We start from the raw sequence: 6,000 nt of genomic DNA on the forward strand, positions 1-6,000 counted from the left end.
CCGAAAAAAGGAGCCGCAAAGCCGAAGAAAGTTGCCACCGGAGCCAGCCGCGACGAGGAGTGGGTGCCGTCGAAGAGGTCGGCGGTGGATCTTGATAAGATGGTGGCGGCGGGCGTTCTCCCAGACCGTCTCACTGCTGGATGGCGGCCAGCTATTGGTGAGCCCTTCCCGACACTACATACTGATGAGGCTGTAGTATTTGAGGATTATTTCTGGCGAGGATTAGGGTTTCCTGTCCACCCCTTTCTGAGGGATCTTATGGAGTTTTGGGCGATTAGCCTCTGTAATCTACACCCCAACACCATTCTACATGTTTCTATCTTTATCCATTTCTGCGAGGCATTTCTCGGTGTTCTTCCGCACTTCAACCTCTTCAGGCACCTGTTCTGTCTGAAAAAGAAGGGGGGCAGCGGTTCAAAGGTGGTCGGCGGCGTGTACCTGCAGCTCAGGGATGGGATGGCCAGCGAATATATCAACGTTCCGCTGAATACCTCCCTGAAAGGTTGGAACTCTAGATGGTTCTATATCAAACAGAGTCACCCATTGATTCGATGCGACGTCCACCACATCCCAGTTAACCACAGTAACTGGTCAGAGAGACCCAACAATGCTGACATGGAGCAAGTAATGGAACTTCTGGAATTGAGTAAAGGCTTAGAGCTTAGGGGTGAACTGGTTGCAGCTAGTTTCATAGTTCGGTGCATCCAACCCTACAAAGAGAGGGCCCACCCGGTGTTCGACTTTAAAGGTGACAACGATGGTACCCGTGAAAGCACGGACCGCCTGTCGAAGAAAGAAGTAATAGATCGTGCCATGGATCTATTTACTTCCAATGTCTCATTCAGCTGGCCCAAAGGAACGAAAGCATTCAACTGCGGCAATCCACCTCCTCAGGTAACCCTTTCACTTCGCATCGACCAGGCTTCAATTTGCCGAGCATAGGACTGACTTACTTATGAAAAGATCCATTCGCAGGATAGGTCAATATACTTTTCAGACATGCCAAGAGCCGATTGGCCAAAGGGGGTGGACATTCAGAGGCCGCTACATCCCGAAGAGGTAGAGCCGAGCTCCTCGTCGGATAGTCCATCCCCAGTATCGGAGAAGATCTGCGGGAAAAGGCTGGCAGTAGATGAGCCGGTCCCAAAGAGGAGGAAAACCACCAGCTCTCATGCACACAAATCAGGCGGCATCTCTCTTGGTGAGGACCGAACAGTTAGACCATGGAGAACCGCTGTGCTGGAGTGGTCGGATGATGACGAAGATCAGTCAGTGCTTCCACCGAGCACGAAGGAGGCATCGGTGGACGCTGAAGATCTCAAGCAAGCAAGGGAAGGTTATGTTCGGGCAACAGTGGAGGTCCCGGTGATGCAAACTACCGAAGTCCCCAAACATCGCACAGAAGGCGGGGCCCCCGGGCACCAAGAAGAGCGGCAGCCCACTGCGGAGGCGCAGGAGTCCTCCCACAAAGCCGACCAAGCAGCCGCGCCTAGGGGGTCAGGCAGGCATCTCCGATTCAAGAAAATCAATCGGAAGACCAAACCGTAAGTATATTTGCCTTGGAGTAATATTATTGTTCCTTGATTTCCTCTTGTTACTGAGAAGCCGATATGACGCAGTGCGACGCCGAGGCCCGTGACCTTAGAAGAAAAAATGATGACTGCCCCCGTCTAGGAGTCCCCGAGTGCTTGGCGAACAGAGGACGAGCCAGCCGCCGCTCCCAGCAGACCTGGCGATGGTGAATCGTTGGCGCACACGATGGGCGCGTCGGCGACCGCAATCGCGGCTACGACCGAAAAGGTCGTTACCTTGGAAATGGAAACCGCGGCTATTGTTGATGCGCCGGAGGTTACAGACGCCACCCCGTCAACGGCCGAGGAGCAAACGTCGTCGCCCGCAGGGATGCCAGGAGAGGTCGGAGTGGCGGTCCGACCACAGAGCCCCCCGGTGGTGCCTCAAGCGATGGCGGAGGAGGACGAGGTTGTGGAGATCGAGCGTGCCACACCTGAACCCTAGTCCGTCTAGATTCTCCAGAAACGCGGGGAAGAGGTGGTAGTCGTTGAGGAAGAAAACACCACCAGGGAGATAAAAAGGTTGAAATCCGCCGTCGCTGGTGTTATGACTCAAATCGAGGTGAGTGCCGCGCTAATGACACCGATATATGTTGTCGGAAGATCAAGGTTTGTCTCTTTCATTGTTAATCCGTAGGGGATAGCTCGGACAGCCGATCAACGGTATCAACTGATAAAGAGGATGGAGCCCCTCGCTGAGGAAAATAAGATACTCCGAGAGGCATTAAGTCTTGCGGAGAAGATTATTCAGAGGGCCCAGCGCGAGCGGGACCTTGCGGAGTCGAACTCGCGGGACCTTGAACATCAGAATGGAGTTCTGTCCGAGCGACTAACGGCTTCGTCCGAGCAGCTGAAGAAGACATCCGAGGAGCTGGCGAGTGTATCCGAAGAACTTAAGACTATGTCCGAGCAGTTGAGCAAGAAAAACGGAGAACTCGATAGTAAAACTGAGCAGCTCGACCGGAAGTGCCGGCAATTGGAGGATGTATCCAAGCTGAGATCCGGTATTCTTTTTCGCGTAATGTGCTTTGCAGTAATTGGCCGTATATTTTCCTTTTCTTATCTTGTGTGCTTGCAGAGCAAGATGCAGAACTCAACCAGCTTCGCCAGACCGTCGAACAAATCCGATAAGAGAAAACGAAGGAGTCGGAGCGAGCAGATAAACTGGCCGAAGAATTGAAAGGTAGGTTTCCCCTGATCGGAAGTGACGTCGTAATACTCTTTTGTCGTGACGAACCATTGTGATTCTTGCAGATTATCGACATAAAACCAAGGCACAGTTCGATGTGCTGGTGCAGGAAGCCAAAGTCCAGAAGGACAACTTCAGCACTATAACTGCCGCAATTAAACCAGTGCTCGACTGCGTCGACGTTGAATCGGCGCCCCGTCCTGATGGTAGGCAGCAAGGGCCAGACACCATCGTTCAGAGATGCAAGGCAGCGTGGGAGAACTTCAAAAACTTCAACCGTGATGCCATTTTGATCGCCGCTACTCATGCCCTTGCGGTGGTTTGGTCCCATTATCCGTCCGTCGACATCCAGTCGCTAGGTGGTGGGTTCACCGATGGGCTGAGCGACGCGCAAACCCAGCAGCTGGAGGATGACATTGAGGATGTGGTGAAAGTGCTTGTCGGCGATATAGACCTATTTGGCGAAACAAAAACTACTAGCGAAGCTTAACAAACTGCCCGAATATTACCACCTGTAACACTTGATTTATCTGGCTATGAAGAATCGTCATATTATCAACCGATGCGGTTATGCGTAGTATAAGTTGTATTCGATCAGTTAGTTTTCACTAAACTTGATGCCTTAGTTAGGTCGTGATCCGTAACGCATAACGCGGAGCCCATTCGTGTGTTGGAGAAACAGGCGTTGTCATAAGACCGTGGCCTACCGCCCAACACATAAAGCACTGAGCTCATTGTACGTTTGGTGGGATGTTAGAGCCTTGGTGTCCTCCGGAGTTGCTAGCGCGGAAAAACGTGTTGCCCAGCAGCCAACTTGAGTAGCTTGGCGAGACAAATGGCTAAAGCGGCGTCCGAGCAGTTAGTTCATTCCTGAAAGCTAGGCCTTGACTAGCCCATGGTCCATAACGTCGAGCTCCGAGGCCCTGACACATGTAGGACGAACAGGCGTGGCCAAGGAACCGCAGCCGACCAACCGTAACGCAGAGGGCGGAGCCCCTAAGCACGTGTAGGATGTAGTCAGAGACTGGTTCTTTTCCATAGAAAACAGAGGGAAAAAACGTGTGCTGCTCGGAGTTTGGCGAGCTGTGTTTTAATGTTTGGAGCGAGAAATCATCGTCGTTTTTGGTAGGATAACCTATGCGACCCGGAGGAAGCAAAGTAGGCGATTTTTGGAGAAAATCGTGTTCGGTGATTGGGAGTTAACGTGTTCGGCGAATTGGAGAAGTGTTCGGCGTTCGGGAGTTAGCGTGTTCGGCGAATTGGAGATGAATTGTTCGGCGATCGGGAGTTAGCGTGTTCGGCGAATTGGAGATGAAGTGTTCGGCAATTTTTGGAGAAATCGTGCTCGGCGATTTTTGGAGTAACCTTTTTTTGGCGTTTTTAGGAGTCATCTTTTTTTTTGCGATTTTTGGAGTCGACGTGTTCGGCGAATTGGAGGAATCGTGTTCGGCGAACGTGTTGGAGATCGCCATGTCGTGGCGTATAGCCTGATGGCGATGAGTGAAACTTATAATAGATGAAAATAATGGAGGAAAATTACGGACACCAGAACTTTATTAATATGAAAGTGAAGAATACATATCTGTGTTATTTCAGGGATAGAAACGTATAAGGTGCTCTATGTGCCAGGAGTTAGGAACATCGATTCCATCTAAATCACATAAGCAATAAGACCCTGGCCGAGTAACACCTTTGATGATGTAAGGGCCCTCCTAGGGCAAAGACAGCTTGTGAAGCCCTTTGGGTTTTTTTTTCAACGTAAGACGAGGTCGCCGATCGCAAACGAACGACCTTTGACGTTTCGGTTGTAATACCTCCTCAGACCTTCGTGGTACTTGGCCGTGCGAACGCAAGTAATCAGTCGTTCTTCCTCGGCTCAGTCAATGTCTTCTGTCCGAACAGCTGCGGCCCGCTCTTCATCATAATTTTCCACTCTAGGTGCTCGGAATGCAATATCCACTGGGAGTATGGCCTCTGAGCCGTAGACCATAAAATATGGAGATATGCCGGTACTGCGACTAGCTTGAGTGCGTAGTCCCCAGACCACAGCTGGTAGTTCTTTGAGCCATCTGCCCGTGTGCTTTTCTTCTCTTTGATAGAGCCTTTTCTTGAGGGCGTCGAGGATCATGCCGTTAGCTCGCTCGACCTGACCATTAGCTCTAGGATGAGCAACGGAAATGTATTTGATAGAGATGCACCTGTCCTCGCAGAAGTCCCAAAAATGATGGCCGGTAAAGGTTGACCCGAGGTCGGTGATGATGCTGTTCGGGAGACCGAATCTGTGTACGATGTCTTCAAAGAGCTCGACTGCTTTCTTAGCAGTGGCTGCGACGAGTGGATTGTACTCGATCCACTTGGAGAACTTATCAATGGCGACGTACACGTACCGGAAACCTCCTGGTGCAGGTTTGAAAGGCCCGATCATATCCAGTCCCCAGCATGCGAATGGCCAGGAAGCTGGAATGGTCTGTAATTCTTGCGCCGGTACATGTATTTGCTTGGCAAAAAATTGACACCCCTCACATCGTCGAACGAGATCTTCTGCATCGGCAATAGCCGTGGGCCAGTAAAAACCTGCTCGGAAAGCTTTGCCGACCAGTGTTCTTGAAGCCGCGTGGTTGCCACAGGAACCGGAGTGGATTTCGAAAAGTAACTTCACGCCCTCGTCTTTGATGATGCACTTTTGCAGTATGCCTTCCTTGGCACTTTTCCTCATCGGGATACCGTCTACCAGCACGTAATGCTTACTTCGGTGAATTAGTCGTTCGAATTTGATTTTGTCAGCGGGTGTTTCGTCGCTGGAGATGTATTTGATGAACTGTTCCCTCCAATCGGCGACCGGTGAAGGCACCGTGAGTACCAACTGCTCGGCTGGGGGTATTTCTACAACTTCCTTATCCTCTTTTATAGATGGTGCCAGGAGGTCTTGGACGAAAACTCCTGGCGGAGCCGCGGCTCGAGAAGATCCTATCTTTGATAGCTGGTCGGCTGGCTAGTTTTGATCCCGTAGCACGTGGTGGTACTCGATACCGTAGAATTTCCCTTCAATTTTTCTAATTTCGGCGCAGTATGCGTCCATTTTTTCACTAGAACATGACCAATCCTTATTGAGTTGGTTGATAACCAGCGCCGAATCCCCGTATATCATGAGACGTTTGACGCCGAGCTCGACGGCTATGCGGAGACCATGGAGACATGCTTCGTACTCCGCGGCGTTGTTGGAGGCCGGAAAATGTATGC

This window comes from Miscanthus floridulus, chromosome 19, assembly GCF_019320115.1.
Source record: "Miscanthus floridulus cultivar M001 chromosome 19, ASM1932011v1, whole genome shotgun sequence".
Lineage (NCBI taxonomy): Eukaryota > Viridiplantae > Streptophyta > Magnoliopsida > Poales > Poaceae > Miscanthus > Miscanthus floridulus.